The sequence below is a fragment of the Tupaia chinensis genome, unplaced genomic scaffold (genome assembly GCF_000334495.1).
Source record: "Tupaia chinensis unplaced genomic scaffold, TupChi_1.0 Scaffold000381_1, whole genome shotgun sequence".
NCBI classification, from domain to species: Eukaryota; Metazoa; Chordata; class Mammalia; order Scandentia; family Tupaiidae; genus Tupaia; species Tupaia belangeri.
The window spans coordinates 482,542-509,981 of record NW_006159883.1 but is presented as its reverse complement, the minus strand read 5'-3'; the positions used below and the strand labels follow the sequence as shown (position 1 = coordinate 509,981).

The window sequence follows — 27,440 nt, the reverse complement described above, 5'->3', positions numbered from 1 at the left end:
CGATCTGAAAAACTGCTTAAATCTTGGCTTAGTGATTAAAATACAGTGCCTTTTCAATGATCAAAAGCCAGCAGAATGCCTAGATACACTTTTTTTTTTTTAAGAATTATTTCATTGAGGACCAGCAGGTGGCATGGGGGTTAAGGTGCTGGACACTCCCGCGTGACTGACCATGGTTCGAGTCCCGGACCTGGTGGCTTGCTTTCTCACTTCCCCTCTCTCTTTGTGTGTGTCTCTATCAAATTAAAAATAAATGAATGGATGAACAAAATAAAATAAATAATTCTTTTTTTAAAAATTATTATTTTATTTAATCTTACTTATTATTATTATTTTTCAGTTTAACCAGAGAGTGATAAAGAGAGAAAGGGAAAGTGAGAAAGTAAGCCACGAGATCTGGGACTCAAACCCAGTGAGCCATGTGGGAGTCCAACGCCTCTAACCACCATACCACCTGCCAGCCCCAACCTAGATGCACTAATAGGGTAGCTGTCTGTTCTGAGAAATGAGAAATTAAAGATACCACCTTTTATAACTGAGCAAGTGCCCTTCGTTTTCATATAAACATAATTACCTGCATTTTTTTTTTCTTTCTCCTAGTCTCATTGAGAAAGGTTTCACTGAGCCCCTCCCATCCCAGCAACCAGGCTGTCAATCAGCACCGCAAAGCACTGTAAGCAAAGCACATTGCTCAGGGCTTTTTGATAGGACACTGTTCGCATTTAGAGTGGGATAATTACTCATGTGGGGGTGGGGACCATCCTAAGCAAAGCAAGATGTATAGCATCCCACCTGGGAATGCCAGTGGAGCCCAGCGCCTGGTCACTGTGACAAGAAAGAACACCCATGTACATATATGCACCCTTTATATACCCCTATATACAAACACCCCTCGAGAGTGGTCGTACCACCTCCAGTCAAGAACAACTTAGAATCTCTAAGCAGCTTGGACATTCAGAGCTCAAAATGACTTAACCCACATGAAAGAGATCATCCAAGAAAACCCCTATAATAAATTCTTCCCTTCTAAAGATAATAAAATTTCTTAAGCAGCAATCCCACTCCTTCCCACCCACCAATAAGAGGACCTGGGATTGGGCAATATCACACTGCAGCTGCTCGCACCAGCCACGTAAAATGAACTCCCCTGGGAGAGTGATAAAGAATCTAAGTTCCAGGAGGCCTGCTTCACCCTGGAATGCTCCACAGGGCGCCCGCAGACTTACCCATTCAAGGGGAGGGGGAGTCACACCAGAAAAAAAAACAAGCCAAACATCTAAAATCCTCAAACAGTTCTTCATTAATGTAAAGGATTGTTGCTACAAAAAAAAAAAGGCATCAACACACCTGCTTTATGGTGCAAACTTCTCTCATCTTTACATTGATTGGAACAAGAAATAATTTCAAATGTCCTCTCCCCATCCCTACCACATACACTCACCAAAAAAATAAACATAAAAATTGACGATCTCTTAAGTGCTCAAAACATTAAAAGAATGTTTTTACCAAGAACACTCAGCAATTGAAAACTTCCTACCAGCCAGCACCAAAGCACCGAATCTGTATTTGTATTAGTCTTTTCTGTACTTCCTCTGAAAAGTTCAGCCAGAGCTTTCTCTATCAGCTAAGCCACAAAATTTCCCATAGAGGAACTCCACCTGTGCAGGAAAGAAAATTAAGTCCAAGACCCTCCTTCCTCTCACCCCCTGCCCCAAATGATTATTTACATCTTTAACGGCAAAAGAGCTATACTTATAGGAGGATGAAATAATGCTATCCAAACAGAAGACTATTTAAGATAGTCTGCCTGCCCTGGTAAATAAGGACCCAATGAATCAAACTACTGAAGAAAAAAGCAAAACACCCTTCAGCACTTAATGAATTAAACACTTTGTAAAAAAAAAAAACTATAAATCACTTCCATTTAAGAGCTGATTTCCAGTTCCAAATGCTCAAATTATTCCTATGTGGTTTCATAATTACCAATAAAAATAATTGAGAAATGATTGAAGAGAATCATAAATTTTTTAAAAAGGAGAGGTCAGCAGGTGGTATGGTGGTTAAGGCACTGGACTCCTACATGGCAACTGTGATTCAAGTCCTGGACCCCTTAAAAACCACACTGGACACATGTGCATGAGTAGCCAAGAATGGAGAAGGGATTTCAGTGTGGCCATGCCTCCTGGTGGCTAACTTCTCACTTTCCCTTTCTCTCTCTCTCTCTGGCGAGCGCATATGCCCTATGAAAAAAATCTAAAAAATAAAATAAAGGAAACAGACACTTATGAGATAGATACAACTTCACATATCTCCAGACAGGCAGCTTTCCTGCTTAAGGCTTTTTTTTTTTTTTTTTTTTTGGAGAGATTTTCACTGTAGGGCGCGTGCGCTCGCCAGACAGACAGAGAGAGACATAGAGACAGAAAGCGAGAAATCACCCCCCAGGGGGGATGGTCACGCCGCAATCCCTTCTCCTCCATTCTCCTCTCGGGATCTTGGGCACGCACGCACACGCGCCCGGCGTGAGTTTTAAGCCACCGGGTCCGGGACACGAAACGCGGTCGACTACGTGGGAGTCCAGCGACATAGCCATTACGCTAACTGCTGGTTCCCCTGCTTAAGGCTTTTAAACAGTGTGATAAACTAGTTCTTAACATAAATACAACAATTATAGACAGCATTAAACCAGGGTTTTTCTGACTAATTAGACCCAAGCATTAAACCATAAGTCAGACTGAAATGTGGTGTCAAAGCTGCAATAGTCACTGTGATTTTGGTCATTTTAATAAGCAGGTTATAGGATCAGCAGATGGCATAAGGTTACATCACTGGACTCCCACATAGTCAACCGTGGTTCAAGTCCTAGACCTGGCAGCTTAAACTTACACCAGGCACATGTGTGTGTGTGCCCACAATCCTGAGAGGAGAAAGGATGAGAAGGGATTGCAGCATGGCCACCCCCCAGGGGGATGATTTTTCGCTTTCTGTCTCTGTCTCTCTCTGTCACTCTGGTGAGCGCACATACCCTATAGCAAAAATGTCTTTAAAAAAATTTTTTAATAGGCAGATTATAGACCAGCCAATGGCATGGTGGTTAAGGTGGCTGGATCCCACATGGAAGACAGCACGGTTCAAATCCCAGACCCAGGCATGTGTGCCTGAGTGCCTAACATCTCAACAGGAGAATAGAGAAGGGATTGTGGTAAGGCCATCACCCCTGGGGAGACTTTCTCACTTTCTCTCTCTCTTTCTCTCTCTGTCTCTTCAGTGAGCATACAAGACCTATGGCAAATTTTCTAAGTAATAATAATTTAAAAACTAGCAGGTTAGATCACTAGGCTAGCCAATAAACAACAGCTCTATATTGCAAATTATGACAACAGCGGCAGGTAGGCAAGAAACTGGTGGGTTGGAAATTCTCTGTAGTCAGAGACTAAATAGTGTGTAACTATTGAATAGATTCTCTTGTTATAAAACACTTTGCTACAATCCTGCCTCCTCTTTCCATGATATTTAGTTCTTAACTATCACAATAGTTACAACAACAAGCTCTAAAGGCAAGAAACAAGAGAGAAGCAGCAGAGATAGGGAGGAAGAAAACGAAAAAAGAGAGGAAAAGAGAGAAGGCAGAAAAAAGAGATGCTCAAGTTAACAATCCATGTCCAGGCACTAAACTGAATGAGACCTAGGGGCCAGACCCATTGCCTAATGGTTAAGAGAGTCAGATCTCAAAAGAGCAACAGCAGTTCAAATCCTGCCCCAGGGGATTGAAAAAAATGCCAGGCACATGTGTGTGCATGCCCAAAATCCCAACAACGAAATGGATGAGGAGGGACTGTGCATGACCATGTCCCATTGGGGAGTATTTTCTCTCTCTCTCTCTCTCTCTCTCTCTCTCTCTGTGTGTGTGTGTGTGTGTGTGTGTGTGTGTGTGTGTGTGTGTGTTGAGTGCAATTTTAACGAGACCTACCATCTTGCATCCTAACCTCAGTTTAAGTGATACCTGGCATCTTGCGCCTTAAGCTCAATTTGACACAAAATGGACATTCCTCCTCATCTAGCTATGGTCCAAACCCAGACTGGACCAGTATGTAATTGCTAAGTGAGTGCATAATTCACAGATTACTCTCTAGAAACTAAGTAACCTCTCATTCTAAATGTGTTCATTTTCAGAAAGAAAAGATCAGCCGTGTGTGTGTGTGTGTGTGTGTGTGTGTGTAAATTTGTTCTGATGCAACCAATGCTTCAATATCATAAGCAGCTTTATGACAACTCTGATCAATAGCATTGATGCTTATGGTGGGGCTCATTACCTTGTGATTGACACCAACACTGAGCAAATAGTTCACTTGTTAAGCGAATAGTTGAGGTGCACACGCACATGACCCAACCTAGGTGATTTCGCTATGGGCATGTATGCCTTTTGCCAACAAAGTGAGAACTTTCTTATACTATTAAGAAATATCATGTAGCAAGAATGCCAAAAGATTTCCACCAATAAGATTAAGAGCCTTTTCTTGGGCAATAAGTACTGATGATTAATCATCTAGTGAACGAAAGTCAGCATCTTTAATAAAAATGTACTATGCCATTCCCCTTTCTGAAAAGTTGGTTTTGCTGATGTTTTCCACAGTATATCTTAGGTTTTTATTTCCTGCTTCAGAAAGGTTCTTATAAACAGAAATGTAAATTCTCCCACCATGACCTGATGCATGCAAAATAAAGAACAGAAGAGGAGATGAGACTAAGTCACCAAAAAAAAAAAGGCTAACAGTAAGGTGACAGAAACTTATCATCATTTTACCGTCAACAGAGTATTATTCTAAACTGTGAGCTCCTGAGGGCAAGAATTAACACTGTTGTATTCCTGGGGTCTAGCCTTCCTAGTACCCAGTTGACCCTCAGTAAATGCACAATATATGATGTATTAGATTACATGGGTATGGGGCCAGGAGATGGCATGATGGTTAAAGCCTTGGATTGCCACATGGACAACCACAGTTTAAGTCCCAGACCTGGTAGCTTGCTTTCTCATTTTCCTTCTCTCTCTCTCTTTCTTTGTGCCTCTCTCTCTCTAGTGAGTACATGTGCCCTATAGTAAATTAAAATAATAATAATAGCAATAATAATAATTAATTTAAGTAAATAATTCTTTGGGGGAAAAAAAATACATGGGTGAAGTCAGAGCCAGACAGAAGCACAGTGGATGACATGGTTCGATCTGACACCTGGCAGCTTGAAAAACACACAGGGTACATGTGGGTGCATGCCCAAAATCCTGAAAGGAGAATGGAGGAGAAAGGATTGTAATGTGGTCATTTCCCCTTAGGGGTAATTTCTTACTTTTTCTCACTTTGCCCCTCTATCTCTCTTTATTGTTCTCTTTCTCTAGCAACTGCAGAAGACTCTAAAAAGTGAACCTCACATCCTTGGAAGCCTGTTTATGTGATGCAGCTCATTCTGTGCTAATCCAGTTAAAGATGGGAGTCCCACATTAGGCAAACCATTGCATCCATTTCCAGCACTACTTCCTACAGAAAGAGTGCTCTGAGACAGAACAGGAAACGAAAGAAAGGGAAGCAAAAGGAGGAGAGGGCTATGAACGCACACCTGACTGACCAAATCAAAAACTATCCTCTTTATCATAAGCAATTAGCTAACGGCATAGTCATGACTTTAATTTTCCCTATAGATACAAGGGAGAGCTGTGGATCTATAAAATAGGGCCTGTTATATTTGCAAAGACTCTCATGGTAGAACGATACTACATTTCTTTTGTCATTTCTACTTCATCAATTTTAACAGGTTAAGTGAAAACAACTTCAGAACACATCTCCCCAGCAGGTTATCTGTTGCTCCAGGAGTCCTTTGGCCCCTGTTTGTTATGCCTGGACTCAAACAGCACTCTCCGGTCTCCAAATCACTTCCAGGTCCATAAATGTCATCACTTCATGCTATAGCATGAATGTATGACTTAAAACAACTCAAGAGCTTGTTGACCCAGAACCAACAATATTAGATAGTCACCAACCCACACCTAGGGGTAATGAAGTAGTTGTTCAGGTTTCTGCCCATATAGGGTGAATTTATAATGCCCCACCATTAATAGTAGCTTAAACCAAATTCCAGGTTTATCTGCAATGATTGTAAGAAACAAAAAAGTTTAGAGAGTATTTAAGATTTTTGCCTAATCTGTGTTGTAAGTATCATAAATAACTATAGTAAAAATTTTAAACTATTATAAACTTATGTGTTTAATTATGCTTTAAAACAGAATCTTAAAATTTTAATACTGGAAAAAAGGCAATGTTTCCAGTGATAAACTATCCCAGAAAGTACATACAATAATATCTCTACTAACTGGCACACGAATCATCAAAACCATTTGCTTAGTAGAATTTTGCCTTTATTACACTTTGTTAAATATTTGATGAAACAGGCCCAGCCTTTGGCATGGTAGTTAGGCACTAGATTCCACATGGCCAATTCCATGGTTTGAGTTTCAGACCCAGCAATACGAAAATCACACCAGGAACATGTGCGAGTGTGCCCAAAATCCCAATAGGAGAGTGCAGGAGAAAAGATTGCAGTGTAGCCATCCCCTGGGGTGGGGTGGAGTGGCAGAGGAGTTCTCTCTCTCTCTCTCTCTCTCTCTCTCTCTCTCTCTCTCTCTCTCTCTCTCTCTCGTGAATGCCCATACCCTATAGCAAATTAAAAAAAAAAAAAGGCAATCAAACAAAATAAACCATTTCAATTCTGGATATTGAGTTACTACAGTTAGAGTCTTTAATTAGTCAATGAATAAATTACATATACAATATGGTCCTTAGACATTATAATAATCAAATAAAGCTCAAGTTAAACTCAATAAGAACTTCCTATTTTTCAATAAGAAGATAAGAGTGGGGGGCCTGATGATGGTAACACAGTCCACACAGGAGGACTCCAGGCTCATGTGTGGAGACACCCCTGAATACATGGGTGTGCGCATGTCCATGATCTGGACTAGCTAAGACAGGCGAGCATCATGGCATGAAGACCCTGTTAGGGATGCCTGTCTCTCTCTCTCTCTCTCTCTCTCTCCCTCTCTCTGTCTCTTTCACTCATGGAAGATAGAAATAAACTTTTTTTAATTTAGCAGAGTTTAATTGAGCACTATACTGCACATTTAACATGAAAGTGCATCTTTCTTTAGCCATAAAAAGATTCCTGTTGACTCTAGCTTATGCCTCATCATAAGGCATAGAATTGAGAACATAAACACCAGCAGGTGACATAGTGGTTAAGGGTGCTGGACTCCTACACGGTCAACCAAACCACAGTTCAAGTCCCAGACCTGGCAGCTTGCTTTTTCACTTTCTCTTTCTCTCTTTCTCTTTCTTTTTCTCTCTTTCTCTCTTTCTCTTTCTTTCTCTTTCTCTCTCTCTCTCTGTCTCTGTCTCTGTCTCTTTTTGGTGAGTGCACATGCCCTATGGAAAATTTTTAAATAATAAATAAAATTAAATACATGATTTTTTTTTTTTAATTCAGGATTGGGCCATCCAGTAGCAAGGTGAGTAAGGCAGCTATACCCACAAGGCTGACTGCACAGATCAAGTCCAGGACCAGCAGCTTGAAAGACACACTGTGTACATGCATGTGCCTAAAATCCTGGGAGAAGAATGGAGAACGGATGTGGAGGGGCCATCCCCACTGGGGCAGGGGTGCTTTCTCATTTTCTCACTTTTCTCACTTTCCCTCTCTCTTTTTGTCTCCCTCTCTGTCTCTCTCTCTGGTAAGCATACATGCCCTGCCGCAATTACTTTTCTTTTTCTTTTTCTTTTTCTTTTTTTTTTCTTTTTTTTTGAGAAAATTTTATTACAGAGTGTGTGAACTCTCTGGAGAGACAGAGAGACAGAAAGTAAAAAATCATCCCCTTGGGGAATGGCCACACCACAATCCCTTCTCCTTCATTCTCTTCTCAGGATTTTGGGCACACACATACACACTCTGAGCATGAGAGTTTCCTTTTTTTATTGTAGAATTATATATTTAATTTTATTTATTCACTCGTTTATTTTAATTTGACCAGAGAGAGACACAGAGAGACAGAGAGGGAAAGTGAGAAAGCAAGCACCCAGGTCTTCTGGGGTTTGAACCGTGGTCAATCATGTGGGAATATCCAGCACCTTAACCACCATGCCACCTGCTGCCCCCCCCCACATGAGTTTCAAGCTACTGGGTCTGGGACTGGAACCACTGTCAGCCATGTGGGAGTCTAGTCCCTTAACCACTATGCCACCTGCTGGCCCTTGTGTAGCGATTTTTTTAAAAAGAAAAGGAAATTCAGGACTTTAACCAACTGAAACCAAGCTAAAACATTTTCCATTTCGAAAGTTCAGACAGTCTCCAGGTTCTAGTATAGGTTTAAAAGAATGAAATTTCAAATTCTTTGTAAAAGTATTAAAGATATTCACTATTCTTGTGCTCTAAACTTTCTCTCATATTGTAGAAAAATGCAACTAATACAAACATATTCTTGAACTCAAATGACATGTAATACTGCCTTTACGATACATTCAAAGGAGAACTATTATCTTAGGTTATTATGTTTTTTATGGTTTAATGAGAATAAATTTCCGTAAGCCTACACATTCAACTCCCTCCAAAATAAAAATATTTCATTGCCACTTTCCCACTCCTATACTTCCCTGGTAACAAAACAGGGAGACCTTATCATCCTCCTAAGTATCTTCCTCTACACAGAGCAAATGCTCTGGAAGTCCACTCAGTTCAACAAACACGTGCTGACTGTGCATGATTTGGTAGACCATTTATCTGTGTGCTGTTAAGGAGGCAGAATAACAATTGTCAGGAAACAAGCCTGTTTGTGCACAACTGTTTGTCTGTCCTCAAGTAAGTCAATACAACAATCCCACCTTCTTCCAGAAACCAACAAACTTAAGGTAAGGCAATTCTTCCCTGAGAAAGCTTATGTTCACCCTGTTTACTGTGAGTACTCAATACCTCACAAGGTTTGGTGAGTAAAGTTACAAAGGTGGAAAGGAACTCAAACTTAAACTTAAAACTCAGACTTAAAGGAACTTAGACTAAGATAAGACGATTAGGGCCTTATCTAGTTCAACAGTCCCACCTCTGTTTCATTTCCCCCATTCCTGTATAAAAATCCTTTCCTCTTCTCTCTTGGTTCCCCATGATGTGGTTAGAGTTTTCATAGCTCTTGACCAAAATCTGCTCCCGCACAGACTTGGCCACAGGAATGTCTAAGTGATTTTTAAAGCTTTCTGTGGGTTTTTGCACTTTCAGTGGGAAATAGGAAGTCCTCAAAGGAATCAGTTTTCTAATTGTGGCATTTAGGCATTTCCTAATGCCTAAATACCTTCCTCACCAGCTTAATGGGGCAGATTTCAAGAGAATAGAAAATCTCATCAGGGCTCCTGACATCCTGCCACACAGCTGTGATACCTAGGGAAGAACATCTTTGCTAATGCCAGAACTCTCATCAGCAGTGAGACAGTATTTTTCCATAAAAGCACAGGCCAGTTAAAACACAGTCAAAGGGATTCCTAGGAGAATTTGGTAGTATCTTCGAATCAATATACTGTGTTTTAGAGTTAGTCTGAGCTGAAAAAAAAAAAAAAGGCGCTAAGGAAATATTACAAAAGCAGTGACTCTAAAGCCTTTGGGAGAATCAACTAACAAATGAACATAATTTTTTTTAAGAATTTTTAATTTTATTATTATTATTATTTAATTTGATGAGAGAGAGAGGAGGAGGTGAGAAAGCAAGCCACCAAGTACAGGACTCAAATTGTGGTTGGTCGTGTAAGAGTCCAGCATCAACCACCATGCCACTTACTGGCCCCTGAACATGATTTATTGAAACATGTTAGCTTGGTTCTTTTGTAAACTGAAACCCCTAAGTCTACTATTGGTAACTCAAGGAATTCTTCCCCTGGAAACACCTCTAAAATTTACCAACTCCACCCTATATTCTGCGATATGTGTATTTATGCGTATACATGTGCACACACACAAGGAAGCTCAGTGTTACAAGGCTTACTGATCAAGAAATGAAATAGGTACATTCCTCAAAGTACACTTTATACTGTGCCACTTGAGCCATGACTTGGGTTTACCATCACTTGATAACTCAAGATATTCCAGTAAATCTGCCACTTTATTGGTTCAACTAGTACATATGAAATCACTGCTTCTTCACGTATAAGAGTCTGAATTTTTCCTTCTTCTATTTAGCCCAGCATGTCTAAAAAGAAATGAGAACTCTTTCCATATGTGGCAGCCTCACAGAGCTTAGAATTTTACTAACGAGCCACCATCCAGTCTCAAGTGACAATATTTATTGAATCGCTGAGTTATACTCAGACACGAGCCCTGATACTAGCATCTACAATTTAAGAATTTTTCTGGGCAAGCCCCTTTACCTAAGGGTTAAAGGAGCCAGATCCCACATGGCTGACTACACAGTTTGAATTCCAGACATAGCAGCTTGAAAAACATACATGTGTTCCCGGTATGTTCCTGCCCAGAGTCCTGACATGTTGAAGAAATGGAGGAGAAGGGATTGTGGTGTGACCATTCCCCATGGGATGGTCTCTCTCTCTCTCTGTCTCTCTCTCTCTCTCTATGTCTGGCGAATACATATGTCCTGTGACAAAATTAAAAAAAAAAAAAGAGGAAGGATTCTCTTCACTTCACCCTAGAATCCTCTTCACTTCACCCTAGTAAGTTTGGAAATCATTTCCAACCTGATGACATTTTGAAAAAATGCGAAGTATGGAGGAAACTCTATTTACAGTCTCTACTGTATCTCACCATATCTCACACACTGAACTTTTCAAAATGTACACTGCTAATGGAATCACCACCACAGCAAACACTGAGTGAGGGGGATTCTGCTATGAAGAAACCAGAACACAAGCAGTATTTCTAAACTCAAAACCACAGACTCATGGATGCTTCTATATAGTATACATCTTACTACACAAGTCAAAGGTTTAAAAAAAAAAAACCTTAAAGCTGAACTCCAGCATTGTTTTCGTACACGCATGCTATATTCCTACAATGTCTGTCTTTCCTCTTTGATTCATTCAGAAAAAAAATTATTTTCTTCCATATATAGCACCTCCAATATTTGAAAAGAGAACTAGCCATTATATATTCCCTTTATTCTTCTCTTCTCCCAGAAGAAATCTCCCCACTTTTCCCATCATTCCTCCTATAATACTGTTGCCAGTTTTCTAATCATCCTTGTTTCTCTCCTTCGAACTCAGTTCTAAAAATCCATCTCTCTGAAAATGTGGTGCTCCAAGTTTAATAAAAGATACCAGTGCTGCCTGACCATCTGTGGCCAGGACCGGAAGCAGCATAACACATTCATTCTTCCCTTCCTCTTCAGCCACAGAATATGTTTTTCAGGTGACCATGTACTCAGCTAAAATGCTATATTTCCCAAGCTTCAGCTAAATGTGGTCCTGGGACCAAATCTTGATCACTAAGGTCAAATGCATAGAGTAGTGTTATTTATGACTTCTAGAAAGTCTCCTTTAAAGAGAGACGCCATGGGGTCAGCACATGGCATTGTGGGTAAGGTGCTGGACTCCAACATAGCCAACTACAGTCAAGTCTCAGAATTGGCAGCAAAAATCATGCCAGACGCATATGCATGCATGCCCAAAATCTCAAGAGGAGAATGGGAAAAAAGTGATTGTGGCATGGCCATCCAACCTGAGGGAGAAGGGTTGTATGGATTTCTCACTTTCCCTCTCTCTGTCTCTCTCAGAAGAGCACACACACCCTGTGGCATGAACTTAACATTTCTTTAAAAAGAGAAGGCACGCCATTCTTTTTCCTCTCATCTCACTATCTGGGATGGAGTAGGGATGGCTACTCCATCTAGCAACCATCTTGGACAATGAGGTGACCTGAGCAGAGGATAGTGGATCGAACGCATAGGTGCCTAGATCCCTGATGATACCATGGAAGTACTAAATCTGCCTTCTCCTGCTGGATATGTAAGAGACAAATAAATATTTATCTTGTTCAAGCCGAAAGAAATCCTGTCTGCAATAGCCATCCAAAGTGGAGCATGCCTGTCACCTCCCTTATGTGATGGAGTTGCTTTACTACAACTCCTGTCGCCCTCTTAACTTTTCATCCCACAATGTCCTCCGGAGTTCCTGCTGGTACATGGCACTGTGCCAGACACACAAGACCAGAGGAGCCTGTCATGACCTTTGACATAAGGGGTCACATTCTAGAGGAAGAGAGGAGACCCACACATAAATCATTATAATTCATGGTGATGATAAGTGCTGCACCAGAGATCCAGGTAGCATTCAATGGAGATCATGGAAGACCCTGTGGAGGAAGGGGTATGTAATTTACAGGTCCTTGAGGGCCTCCATGAAGTTCATTCAATTCCCCAGGCATCTATGGAGTACCAACTGTTTTTCCTTTAAAAAGAGTCTCTCCCAATCCACAAAGCCACCCAAATTTTAAACAAATGTCAAACATTTTCCATATTTCTAAAACACTTGGAGGTGATAACTTGCCAATAGTCTACCGAACTGGCAGAAATGTTTCCAAGAGGTGTATTCTGATATTTAGTAAGTGTACAAATAGATGTACTGCTCCTTTACCTCTTATAACTGACCAATTCATTTCTGTTATTAAATTGAGTATATGTTACACAATCAGGAGAGTAAAGCATGTGGAAATAACAGAGCATTGGCGTTTGAACTTCTCCATAACCTGATATTTGGATCTGTGCTTTTGAAAACAGGGAAATGGAGGACTCAACATTCTTGAGGGTAGAGAGGCCAGCTACAAGGCCTGTCTTCTAATATTTCCTTGTCTAATAGCTTCATTTCCTTAAAAAAGCTGTATCCAACCCCCATCTCCCAGCAATTTCTATGGATAGAGAATTTGACAAGTGGCTTCTTTTATTTCAAAAGACCACAGCATGGTGGCTGCTCTGCTGCACTGACCTAACCAAGAGCTGGTCAACTATGAATGATTTAGTACCAGACTCCCTGGGGGCTGAACGCTTACTGCACACTCTCCAAGTGCCAGGGCATTGCATGTTCACATAGTCCTTTAAATATTTCCAGGAACCTGTTAAGTAGAAATTACTAACACCCATTGTATAGTCCAGGAAGCTGAAGCTCAGAAAGGTCAAGTGGCCCAGTGGTACACATCTGGAAACAGCCAAGCTAAACCACCAAACTCCATTTCTAGGCTATCTCCCAATACCAGAAAGAGTTCAGCCACAGGTTAACTATGTCCATGGTGGACCTTACTAAGATTGGAGATTCTTGGGTGAGTGGAGATAGGGCAGTGGAGGGATGGCCAGGGAACTTCAATTAGACAGGTTGAGCATTCTTAATCTGAAAATCCAAAATCAAAAATGCTCTAAAACCCAAAACTTTTTGAGCACTGACAGATGCTACAAGTGGAAAATTTCACACCTGATCTTATAAGACGGGCCACAGTTAAAATGCTGCAATACAGGAGCCCGCAAATGGTGTAATGGTCATGTCGCTGGACTCCCACATGACCAACTGCGGTTCGAATCCCAGATCTAGAGGCTTGAAATTCACATTAGGCACGTGTGCATGCATGCCCAAACTCCTGAGAGCAGAATGAAGGAGAAGGGATCACAATGCGACCATACCCCCAGGAGGTGATTTCTCACTTTCTGTCTCTGTCTCTCTCTGGCAAGTGCACATTCCCTACAGCAAAAATCTCCCTAAAAAAAAAAAAACAAAATCCTAGTATTTTGATAAATTCCCTGTATATGGAGAATCTAAGGTATCCGTTAAGTTTATTTCTACCTAAGATACAGACCTTGTTTCATTTTATTATATCCCTCATCTAGTTTTAACTTAGAAGAACGAAAACAAAATATTAAATGAGCTACCTACTAAAAGCTTATCCCAGAGTGAGTTTCAGCAAGACTTGCTATCCCCATTCTCCCTTAATGTTAACCACATATGCAGTTACTTATTAAATTTCAGATCCCTAAATCATTCTTTCAAAAAGTGCTGAGATAAAGGAGCAAAGGTCCTTAAAGCTGACTCTTCCTTTAAAACCATATATTAAAAGTTACTCTGATGTAACTGTCTCAACCTAAAACTGGTGTTAAGTGTTCTCATTAAAAGTAAGGCTGGCAGGGAAGGAAGGAGATGAGAAAGAGAAACTCCCTAATTTGTCACCAATAACATAAATCAAGAAGTAGTCTTTAATCTTAAGAGTTCAATTTACTGATTTAGTCATTTATTTACAAAATTGATGGAAATTGTTAACAAGGAGTTAATTGATTGAAGTCACCTGATTGCCACAGTTAATTAACCACATTGCCTTAATCTTCTTTGAAAACACCAACTAATCATTTCCTAGGTGTCTTGGAGCAAACGGCTAAATAAAAAATAAATCTCTATCCTCTTCTGAGATTTCTTGAGTATGTTTTCTTCGCAGATTCCAATCAGGCAAAAGGCCAAGACTGGAGAAAGTGTTTTCTTCTATGGCTATGCTGAAAGAGCTGCCATCTTTCCTGAGATTTGTTCTACATGATAATAAAAGAAAGCCAGACTTACAACTTTACAATCCATGTCATTTTGAATTACTTCCAAAATGAGCAAGGAACACTCCTTGAATAACAATGAACAAATAAAAGGCAATTGAGACTTTCATCTGGTAAAGTGAATTTTCAAAAGAAGAAGCTTAAAAAACACACTTGGAGGGTTTGACTACAAAGGAATAACAAAAGAAAATTCTGAGAGGTGATTGAACTGTTCTAATCTAACGTAGTTACACAAATATATACATGTATCAAAATGTATAGGCATGTACCCACATAGGCTTCAATTTTAGCCTGTGTTAATTTTTAAAATAAAGTACTTCGTAAATCTTAATATGCGAAGCCCACTCCTATGAGAACTATAAGATCTGGGAACCAGCAGATGGCGTAATGATTACATCGCTGGACTCTCACGTAGTCGACAGTGGTTGGAGTCCTGAACCCGGCAGCCTAAACCTCATGCCACGCATGTGTGCATGCAAACCCAAGATCCTGAGAGGAGAATGGAGGAGAAGGGACTGTGGCATGGCCATTCCCCTGGGGAGTGATTCCTTGCTTTCTGTCTCTCTGTCTCTTTCCTGTCTCTCTGGCAAGCACACGCACCCTTTAGCAAAAATTTCTCTCTATAAAAAAAATCTGTACTGATAAAAAAAAGTAAGGCTTATATCCCCACTTAATATATACCGAGTGTCTGCACTCTATGACTGAAAGGGGTTAACTGAAGGATATAGAAACACAGTAAACAGATGTAAATACAGATACAGTGTGCGTGAAAGAGCAGGGTTTGAGGAAAAACAATTAGAAGAAAAATGGGGAGGAAAAGCACTAATGGGACAAAGAAACATGCCAATTTCTGTTAAAGGTATTTTATAGTTTAGTCAACTGGACTGGGGAGAAATGTTCACATGTTAAAATATTCACTTTGTAAGCTAAATAATGTGATTGACTGTATAAAAGAAAATGAAATTAAAAATAAAAATGAAAAAATTTTTAAAAAGAAAAAGGAGAGGTGGGGACAAAGGAGTTAGAGAAAGTTGGAAAGATATCCTGTGTGTTTATTGTTTCCACTCTCAGTTAGTAGAAGCATTGCTTCTCTTCAAGAAAAACAGGGCCAGTGATCTTTGATCTTCCCATGAGCAGGGAAGCTCTGGAGGGACCCAAAGTCTTAGGTCACTGTGACAAGTCACACTTAGACCTCCTAAACTAGGCCCTTTATAAAACTCCATTCTTCTTTCCCCCTTTCTCATTCCTTCAGTTACACCAAGATGTTTAAAAATAAATCTGGATTACAGTGGGATTTTGTTGCACCTATTCACAACCAGCAGCAACTATTAAGACCCCTTCGACTTCCCTGTGGGGGAGTTCGATATAATCTGCAGCCTTCTTAGTTCATGTCTCTCTTGGTGCTGTTCTCTCTGGTCTGCACCGCTGGGTTTAATTATTTCCAGCAAGAAGCCTCTAGCTCTCACTGTCATCCAGTTAGTACATTCAATTTTTAAACTGTGCATTTTATTTTTCACTAGAATCTCAGCTTCCAATGATTACTTAGCAAATTCTTTCAACACCTCACTGCACCAAGTATTAGGGAAGAAGTTAAGTTTTTGTGTCAGAAGTGAACTGGAAAAAAGTTCTGAATTTTGGTAAATAAAAATGAACTATTTAGCAATTCATTTGAGATATATGAGTATTTGACTTTATTCACTTACAAATTCTTTTTTATCACATGCTAACTTAAAAGAAAAATAAGATTTCCTATCAACAGTAATCATTATGATCTAGAAAAATTATAACTACCATGTACATTATAATCCAGGGGCCATGGGGCCAGCAGGTGGCATGGTGATTAAGGCATTCGATTCCCACATGGCCAAACATAGTTCAAGTCCCAGACCTGGCAGCTTGCGCACTCTCTCTCTCTCATACCCTTGTAAGCACACACACCCTATAGCAAATTTTAAAATAATAGTAATGATCGGGACCAGCAGTTGGTGTAATGGCTATGTCACTGGACTCCCATATAGTCGACCACGGTTCGAGTCCCAGACCTGGTGGCTTAAACTCACACCGGGCACATGTGTGTGCATGCCCAAGATCCCGAGAGGAGAATGGAGGAGAAGGGATTGCGGAGTGGCCATATCCCCTGGGGGGCGATTTCTCGCTTGCTCTCTCTGTCTTTCTGGGGAGTGCACACGCACTATAACAAAAAAAAAAAAAAAAGAAGAAGAAGAAGAAGAATGATGAATAGAATGAATAATTCTCTTTGTTTAAAAAAAATAATAATAAAAATCCAAGGGCTTCTTCTCAAACTTCCAAGGGCTGATGAATTCCTAAAGAATGACAGAATCTTGCAGATTTCTGGCTTTTAAGGCCAACCTCCCCTTTTGTTCTAACAATCCTATTTCAACTGAGCTAGCCAGAGGGAGGAAAGCTATCCTAAATGTAAGACGTTCTCTCTCTCTTCTTTTTTTTTTTTTGGGGGGGGGGGGGGGAGAGGTTTTTGTTTTTTGTTTGTTTGTTTGCTATAGGGCACGTGCGCTCGACAGACAGAGACAGAGAGACAGAAAGTGAGAAATCACCCCCTGGGGGGATGGCCATGCCTCAATCCCTTCTCCTCCTTTCTCCTCTCGGGATCTTGGGCACGCACGCACATGCGCCCAGAGTGAGTTTTAAGCCACCGGGTCCAGGACTCGAACCACAGTTGACTACATGGGAGTCCAGCAACATAGCCATTATGCTAACTGGTGGTCCCAAGACATTCTCTCTGAGACCCACTTAACAGGTCATGGCAGAAACTCCCCACAAAGCCATCTTAAGAAAAAAACATAAATAATAATACCTTTTTACCTCAGAAAAGGAGGTTGGCTTCCTTTTAAGACTACCTCTCACTTTCTGGTACATTCTTCTCTTCCATCACCATCAAAACATACCAGTTCTGGATCTCACTCTGTCTGAACCTTACTCTGACAAAATTTACATGCATTGCTATCTCAAACAACTGACTTACCCTACAGAAGTGAACATTTCAGTATTGTAACTGGCGTTTCAGGGGAAAACAATGTCTTGGTCTGAATAACTGGCTCTAGTGATGACAGAGCAGACATCTTTGGCCACAGTGAGAGGATACTTTGGGGCCAAAGACCTTTAAGCACGGCGAGCACATAAGAAATGCCTTCATCTCTACAAGAGCCTGCCTCCTCTGAGATGTAAAGAGACTCATTTCTCATTACTTTCTTCTAGGACTTTAAGAGAACTTAGAGGGGGCAGCAGGTGGTGTGGTGGTTAAAGGTGCTGGATTCTCACATGGCCAACCACGGTTCAAGTCCTAGACTTGGCTGCTTGCTTTCTCACTTTCTCTTTCTCTGTCTCTCTCTGGTCAAATTATAAAATAGTAATAACAAATGGAATTAAATAAATAAATAAGTCTTTTAAAAAGAGAGCAAGAGAGACCTTAGGAATGCCTCCCAACAACCTTTAAAAACCTATATATCACTGCCATCCCTAATGAGAGGTTAGAGTATAACTCTCTGATTAAGTGAGGGTCCTTTGAATAAAAAGTCATGTAATTATAGAGAGAGGGGTGTTCCCAGATAATGGAATGGTAGTACAGGAGCAACCAGCAGACAGGAACCAGTCTGTACTTAAAGAGTGAAGAAGGAGTGCCAACAAGTGGCATAGTAGTTAAGGTGCTAGATTCTCACATGACTGACTGCTTGCTTTCTCACTTTCTCTTTCTCTGTCTCTCTCTGGTCAAATTATAAAATAGTAATAACAAATGGAATTAAATAAATAAATAAGTCTTTTAAAAAGAGAGCAAGAGAGACCTTAGGAATGCCTCCCAACAACCTTTAAAAACCTATATATCACTGCCATCCCTAATGAGAGGTTAGAGTATAACTCTCTGATTAAGTGAGGGTCCTTTGAATAAAAAGTCATGTAATTATAGAGAGAGGGGTGTTCCCAGATAATGGAATGGTAGTACAGGAGCAACCAGCAGACAGGAACCAGTCTGTACTTAAAGAGTGAAGAAGGAGTGCCAACAAGTGGCATAGTAGTTAAGGTGCTAGATTCTCACATGACTGACCACAGTTCAAGTCCCAGACCCAGCACCTTGAAAATCACAACAAATAAGTAGACAAATAAATAAGTAAATGTTTTTTTAAAAAAGAGAGAAGAAGGAAAGTTAGGTTAAAATAGAAGCACTCTTTTCAACAGGAAGCCATTATGGAGTGGGCCTATGTCAAGCGAATCTCTCTAGTTATACTATGCCTGGAACACAATAAAGTCTCAATCAACACATATTGAATAAATGAACCAGCTGCCAAAAGTAGTATTAAGATGTTCAAAAATTGGGTTGTGAAGGTACCAGCCTCTGAAATGAGGTTCCCCTATCATAACATGAGCCAATAAATTAGTGATTGATTACATAGAGAGGAACTATATTCAATTGACTCCTAGTTATCCATGGTGATAACATATAATAAGGGTTCTGAGTTCAAACCTCAGTTCAGCCACTTAGTAACTAACTGGATGGCTTTGGGCCAGTTACTGCACCTGTCTTTGCCTTGGTCCTTTGTCCATAAAAGTTGTGAACCAATACCTATAAAGCACTTAGGACAGTGCCGGAAAGCACTCAAAAGGCACTCATTATTATTTTAGCTCATTCCCCAGCTTCTCCAGCCATACATGCATCTCACTCACTCATCCTCTACCTCCAACCTACTTTTTACATAGGGAGTTCTCATAAGAATGCAGACTGATGTGAAAAGGACCATGTCCAGGGGACAAGAGGCCCTGGGCATTTTTCAGCAGTCTGGGGCTCTCTTTGGTTGGGCCCATTTTTCCTTCATTCATCAGGAACAAGACCCATGAATGTCCTGACTTGACACGTGATGTTCTTTCCACCACAATCCATGCCGTCTCCCTGAGTTGGGAAACCACTCCCCTCTTCAAAGAGGGCCTTTTGTCTGATTGAGGCTGTTTTCACTGTGCCATGGTCTCAGACAGCTTTCTTTTGTGCTCTGTTTAAATACAGAATGACAGTCCACTAACATAAGGTCTAAAAACTTTGGCTTATCTTTTTGTAAAAGCTACTGTATCAAATCTGTCGTAAAACTAGCAGAATAACCATTCTGCATGTACAGGGGAATTCTCACAGGGTAACCGAGTGTCTGGGGTGGGAGTTAAAAAGATTGATGCAGAGTCAGTGACTCTCTAACACTTTGGGAATCACCAGTAGGGCATGGATGGGGGGGGCCACTGAGGTGGACACAAGGGGGAGTCAAATGAAGAGAAACAGCGTTGCTAAGCCACTTGCTTTAATAGAGACAGCAATTTTCTCTTTTCTCCACCAGTACTTTGATGAGGCCTCCAGGAATTCCCTTGCTTAATTCCCCCCAAGGGAATTAAGAGCAAGCAATACCAGGGACATGGGGATGAGTTGAGGATGCCTCTTCATAACATCCATGGTGGCATTTATCCATTCATTCATTCCATTTATATTCATTTATTTATTTATCCTATTCTGGCTACTGTCCCTATTCCTATAAAGTAATGAATAAAAGAGATGAAAGTCCCTGCCCTCATAGAATTTACATCTTAGGAAAAGATAATAGGGAGTAAATAAGCAAATACCTGGTGAAGTTACAAACCTGATGTCGGATGTGCTAAGAGCAATGCAGAAAGTCAAAAAGAGAAAGTAAACCAGCAGAGGAAATAATCCAAAGAGGGACACCCTGAGGTGACCTCTGGGCAAAGATCTATAAGAGGTGAGGAAGTAAGTCATGCACAACCTGAGGCAAGAGCCTCGAGGAAGAGGGAAGGCAAGTGCAGAGGCCTGAAACTGCTCACTATGTCGGGGAGACAGCAAGGAGAGCGCGGTGCCTGGAGCCTGCGAATGGAGCAGAGGAGAAGAAAATGAGGTCAGGGAGGCAGTGGGGAAGCCAGGAGGCTACAGTCTTGTAGGCCACCGTAAAGACTTGGACTTTGAAGCAACGGTACAAATGGTACAGCTGGAGATGTGCCACTCAGACTCCCCCTTGAGGCAGGACCAAACACAGGGAAGAGCTTTCTACCTGCAGTCAGCAACTTGGGGTCTACCTCAGCTGTAGAAGGCTACCTCCCCAAACCATGTCGTCCCAGAGCAGGCCATTCCAGTGACCAAAGAAGGTCATTTCAACCTGACAAAGGCACTCTATCGGGCAACTTTTGCCCCACAGTTTCCACTGGATTGATCAAGGCCTTGTCACAGTTCAACATCTTCCCATTCTGCTTCCAGCTTTTGCTTGCATGCATATTGATCACTAAGCTTTGTTTTTCTTCCTTCATTTGTATGTTCATACATGAGAGTCAAAGAGGGGGTGGAGGATGGGGGGAGAGAAGTTTTGTCAACAGGGTCTAGTCACACTGCAGTATCCTTCCCCCAGTCCATCAGAACTTGGTCACTCACACTTGTGCCTGGTATGTTTCAGGTTGATCGGGCCAGGAATTCAAACACACAGTTGCCACGTGGATCCGAGCTTCACTTGAGCAGCATAATACCACTGTTCCATGGGGCTGGTCCTCGTGCACATTGACCTTAATAAACATATTGTACACCAAGCTCCATCTCAGTGTCTCTTTCCAGACAACCCAACTTGTAAACCACCAGAGCATTTGAGCAGACAAGTACCATGATTGGCTGATGTTCTCAAAGAGTTGCTGTTGCTACTGCTCTGAGAGTACATAGATGGGGAATATGGGGAAGCAGGGAAACAGCAAGGAAGCTGTTCCAATAATTCAGGTGACAAATGGCAGTTATTCATATGAGAGTGATAGAGGTGATGATGGGAAAAAGTTATTGAATCCTAGATCTATTCTGAAAATCATAACAATAGAATTGTCCAATGGATTAAATATGGGGTTTAAAAAAAAAAAAAAAAAGAGGAGTCAAAGCAGAATTCAAGGTTTGAGGGCTGACCAACGATGGAGTAGCCCTTTACTGGGATGAGAAATTCCACATGGAAAGCACAGGCTGGGCGAATTAGAGGACAGCAGGGGTTCAGTTTTCTTTTCTTTTCTTTTCTTTTTTTTTTTTTTTTTTTGATAGGTTTTCACTATAGGGCGCGTGTGCTCACCAGACAGACAGAGAGAGACATAGAGACAGAAAGCGAGAAATCACCCCCCAGGGGGGGATGGCCACGCCGCAATCCTTTCTCCTCCATTCTCTTCTCAGGATCTTGGGCACGCACGCACACGCGCCCGGCGTGAGTTTTAAGCCACCGGGTCCGGGACACGAACCGTGGTCGACTACGTGGGAGTCCAGCAACATAGCCATTACGCTAACTGCTGGTTCCCAAGCAGGGGTTCAGTTTTGAACATGTTAAGACTGAAACAACTAATGGACAGCCAGGCAGATATGGCAAATTGGATACACGGGTCTGGAGTTTAGGGTAGCAGTCTGCGTTAGATTCATGAATTATAAAGTTGTCTGGGGGCTGACAGGTGGAGTGGTGGTTAAGGTGCTGGACTCCCACATGGCCAACAATGGTTTGAGTCCTGGACCTAGTGACTTGCTTTCCCTCTTTCCTTTTTTCTCTCTCTCTCTTTCTGTCTCTCTCTGATCAAATTTTTAAAAATAACAATAATAAATAAAACTTCAAAAAAAAGAAGAAAAGAAAGTTATCTATATATATTGGGTTGTCCGGAACTATTATGATTCATTTTTGCATAGAAAAACAGAAAAATACATTATGACTTTTCTGACAACCCAATAGATGGTATGTAAAGCCATGAAACAAGATGCGACCACTGAGGGAGTAGTGCAGCTAGAGATGAAAGAAGGTCAGGGAACAGGGCCAGCAGATGGCATAATGGTTATGTCGCTGGACTCCCACTTAGTCAACTGTGGTTTAAGTCCCAGATCCTGCAGCTTAAAACTCACCAGGCCTGTGTCTGTGCACACCTAAAGTCCTGAAAGTAGAATGGAGGAGAAGGGATTGCAGCCTGGTCGTCCCCCAGCCTCGGGGGGTGATTTCTTGCTTTGTGTGTTTCTGTCTCTCTGTATCTTTCCAGCAAGCACACGTGTGTGCCCTATAGCAAAAATCTCTCTAAAAAAAGCCAGAGAGATACACAGGAACAAGTAGGCGATCCAATAAGATACCAAGGAGAGGCTAACAAGGAAGGCTGGAAACCAGGGAAAGTACTTTTTTTTTAGAGAGAGGTTTTTGCTATAGGGCACATGCAACATAGCCATTACACTAACTGTTGGCCCCAGGGAAGGTACTTGTAAGGAAACCAAATTAAATGTCTGGTAGAAGAAGGCAAGTTACACATGTCTGATGCTGCTAATCACTTAAATAAGACCAGAACTGAGAATGAGTCATTGGATTTAACAGTTCCAGGTCACCAGGGACTTTGACAAAAGAAGTATCTGTCAAGAGTAGAGGCAAAAACTCAAACGGCATGGATTTGAGGGAAAACTGAAGAAAAATTAGAGTGAAAATAATGACTGAAGTTTTCCAGCCATGGAATACTTGGTCACTCTAGAAGCCAGTGGGCTCTGTCAGGGCAGCTCAAAAATGAATTCCTGACGGAGGCAACAAAGCATTCGAAGACCTCCAGCCTATTTACCTCAGTGATAGGAAGGGCTTCAAGGAGGGTCTAGGAAAAGAGTGAAGAATACACCTAAGATGCAAACAGGGAGACAGATGGTGGCGCAGTGGGAAAATGCAAGGCTCCATGAGGCTGACTCTCATAAGAAGGTTCTGGGTTCATACCTGAAGGTCTTTCTGAGTACAGGATGTGCATACATGCCCACAATCTGGGCCAGGTGAAGCTAGGGGAGGATCAGAGTCAAGACCCTGTTGGGAGTATTATCTCTCCAAAGAATGAGAAGGTTACCTAGATCAGTTGTTCCTAAATTGTCTAACTCTCAGAGCCACTTAGAATCCTCTTAAATATACAGATTTCCATGTCCCTGATTTAGTGTATGTGACGAGAGATGGGGGGGGGGTGAGTAAGGAGTGATGAGACAGTATCACCAACAGGATCTTGACACCACAGTCCACCTCCAGCTCCAGGCAGCCCCACCGTGGACACACGTGAGCCTGCATATTCGGAAGTCTCCAGATGAGAACCAGAACTTTCCCAAGTGGGTCAACACCAGTGTCATGTTTTACCACTGCACCACTATCTAACCCCGAGTGTAGGGTTTCTCTTTGTTTGTTTGTGTTTTAATTTTACAAGAGGGCACATACACTTGCTGGAAAGAGACTGAGAAAGACAGAGACACAGAGAGAAAGGGCAAGTGAGAAAGGGACCTGGACACATTGCAATCCCTTCTCCATTTTTCCCTCCTGTTGGGATTTTGGGCATGCACACAAATGCATGGCTGTTTTTCAAGCTGACAGGTCCAAGACTCAAACCACATGGGATCCTCCCCTTAACCACCATGCCACAGACTGGCCTGCAGTATAGATTTTTTTTTTTTTGAGAGTTTTTTGCTATAGGGCACCTGTGCTTGCCCAGAAAGACAGAGCGGCAGAAAATGAGAAATCCCCCCCCAGGGGGCATGGCCACACCACAATCCCTTCTCCTCCATTCCCCTCTTGGGATCTTGGACATGCACACACACGCGCCCAGCATGAGTTTAAGCCACCAGGTCCGGGACTTGAACCGCAGTCAACTACATTAGAGTTCAGTGACGTAGCCATTACACCATCTGCTGGTCCCACAGAGTAGGTTTTGACTTAGGAATCTCTATGCTTTTCAAAACACCCCAAGTGGTTTTGATGATATGCCAAGCTTGGGAAGTTGCTGACTTCTATCCAGAGTTCTAAAAATTACAACATTCTGTAACTTGTGAAGAAATAATGCTTTTGAGAATACAACTGAGACATTGTCAAAGTTGGATTCTCCTTAGACATGATCAAGGAAATATACAGCCCCATTCGCCCAGGCAGCCATGTTACCACCACAGAGGAAGCCAGGCTGAAAACAGTGCTGAAGCCAAGAGGGGAGCAAGTCAAGAGAAAGACAAAGAAAAAGAACTGGCTCTCTGAATGCACCTCACCTGAACCCCACTCTACCACAGAACGTTTCACCTAATGAGCCAATAGATGCCCTTTATTCTTCAAGCCAGTTTGAGTTTTCTCTTTATTTTTTTCTTGCAACTAAGAGTATCCTCCACACCATTCCCCACACCAAAATTAAAATATATACTAATAGATATATGTTAACATATTTCTTCTCCCCTTTAATGAGATTAAAATGGATAAGACTGACATACTTCAGGAAAAAAAAATACTTCTACTCTTTTTTTTTTTCTTTTGAAACATTTTTGCTATAGGACACGTGCACTCGCCAGAGAGACAAAAAGTGAGAAATCACCCCCTACAGGGGATGGGCACACCGCAATCCCTTCTCTTCCATTCTCCTTTTGGAATTTTGGAATGCACGCACACATGCTGAGCATGAGTTTTAAGCCGCCGGGTCTGGGACTCAAACCACAGTCGATTATGTGGGAGTCCAGCCAACGTAACCACTATGCCATCTGCTGGTCCTAATACTTCCATTCTTATACTCGATTGTATTTAAGAAGTTCCCTACAAATAAATTATTTGGGTTTTTGTCAACTTTTATTCAGAAGTCTTTGTTATTGAAATAAAAATGAAAGAACTAGAATCAGCTGGATTTAAGCAGTTGGATCCCCATCACAGTGCACACACAGTTCAAGTCCCAGACTGGCAACTTGAGAAGCACATTGGGCATGTGTGCCTGCGTGCCCTAATCCCAAAAGGAGGGAGAAATGGAAAGGGATTGCAGTGCACTATCTTCCATGAGAGAGGTGCTTTTTTACCTTCTTTTTCTCTCCGTCTCTATCTAGCAAATTTTAAAAAAGAAAAACAAAATTGGAAGAACTGAAGCCAAAATGACATGCAAATCTGATACTATAAATACTATAAATAGGATGTTTTGGACCAGACAGTGTTGTGGTGATTAAGGAGGCTGGATCCTACCTGGCCAACTGAGTGGTTCTAGTCCAAACTTGGTGGCTTAGAAAAAACATTCCAGGTTCATGTTCATGCATGCCCAAAAGTCCAGAGAGAAGAATGGAGAAGAGACTGGGGTGTGGCCATGCCCCTGGAGGGTGATTTCTTGTCCCTGAAAGGGGGACCTCTCTCTCTCTTTCTCTCTCTCTCTCTATCTCTCTCTCTCTCTCTCTCACACACACACACACACACACACACACATGCCCTATAGTTAAATAAATAAGCATGTTTTAATATGGGAACACAAAAAAGCCTACAATAACACAATTATAGCTACTTCCTTCTTCCCTTTTTGCAGATTTCCCCAAAAGCCTTTGGATCCTCCAAAGTAGGTATGTTGTTCTTAATGTGAATCAACAGATCAGTGAAGACTTATTTTCGAAGTTACTAGTTTTCCTGTGTTATTGGCTGATGATACACAAACTTAAAGGAACTCTTGGGCATTGCTTACAAACTTGGATCTCAAGACCTAGGCAATAAACAAGCCATCGTATCCATGGTAACAGTGGCTTAACTTTTCAATGCACAGAATGGTAATTACATTTCCTCCTTTCATTCATCACTGTTTCCAATAACCTTGGGGTCAGGCATGACCAGAGGGCTAATGACCAAAAGCATTGAGACCTCAACATGAAATTGCAGGTTGTCTACTCTGTCATTTGCTGGGAGAAATTTACATTTCCTTACATTATGTTTCAGTGCTGTGGTAAATCATAATTGTCCTAATATAAAAGCTAACCATTTTACTTTTGGAATAATACTATTTCTATTTTCTCAGTATATGCTTTTAGAAGTAAGACTTAAGGACAAAATAACCATCAGCATTGAGTGTATATCAATATGGCATTTGAGGGACCAGCAGTTGGAGTAATGGCTATGTCGCTGGAATCCCATGTAGTCCACCGCAGTTCGAGTCCCGGACCCGATGGCTTAAACTCACACCAGGCATGTGTGTGTGCATGCCTAAGATCATGAGGAGAATGGAGAAGATGGGATTGTGGCATGGCCATTCCCCCTGAGGGGGGAGGGGTGATTTCTCACTTTCTGTCTATCTCTGTCTTTCTGGCGAGCACACACATCCTATAACAAAAACCTCTCAAGTAAATAAATAAATATGACACTTTTGAATTAATCTAGTAAGGTGTGAAAGAAACCTGTTCTATCATTTATGGACAAAGTCCCTAGATTAAATGCCAGGGACTCATATATACCCACCAAGATGTAGTTTATCTCCACAGAAACATGTTAACCTACCTCCAATCTCTTCCCTTCTCTCTCTCTATCCAGTCCTCATAACTGAGGTCTACCACTTGGAAAAGGGACAAAGTTTTAGGAACATAAACAAGGGAGTTGAATAAATTGGAAAAAGGAGCCAAGGCCTAGGATTCACAGTAAACAGAAATCCTACGAAAAACTCTAGAGCTCCTGTATTCTGATCTCTCAGTTCATTTTCCAAAATGTTCCTATCTCTCACAAAGGTCTGGTCCAAATTTTAAGAAGTTTAGGCTCCAAGGACCAGCAGTTAGCGTAATGGCTATGTCGCTGGACTCCCATGTAGTCGACCGCGGTTTGCGTCCCGGACCCGGTGGCTTAAAACTCACGCCGGGTGCATGTGCATGCATGCCCAAGATCCCGAGAGGAGAAAGGAGGAGAGGGGATTGCTGCGTGGCCATCCCCCCTGGGTGGTGATTTCTCGCTTTCTGTCTCTCTGTCTCTCTGTCTGTCTGGCAAACGAATGCGCCCTATAGCAAAAAAAAAAAAAAAAAAAAAAACCCTCCAAAAAAAAAAAAAATTTAGGGTCCAAAAGATTT

The 27,440-nt window shown here is 41.5% G+C and overlaps 1 protein-coding gene across 1 annotated transcript in view; it reads right to left on the bottom strand.

Annotated features, from left to right (window-relative positions):
- LRP2 (LDL receptor related protein 2) overlaps positions 1–27,440 on the bottom strand; it is a 241,297-nt gene that overhangs the window by 205,463 nt on the left and 8,394 nt on the right. The window lies entirely within an intron of this gene.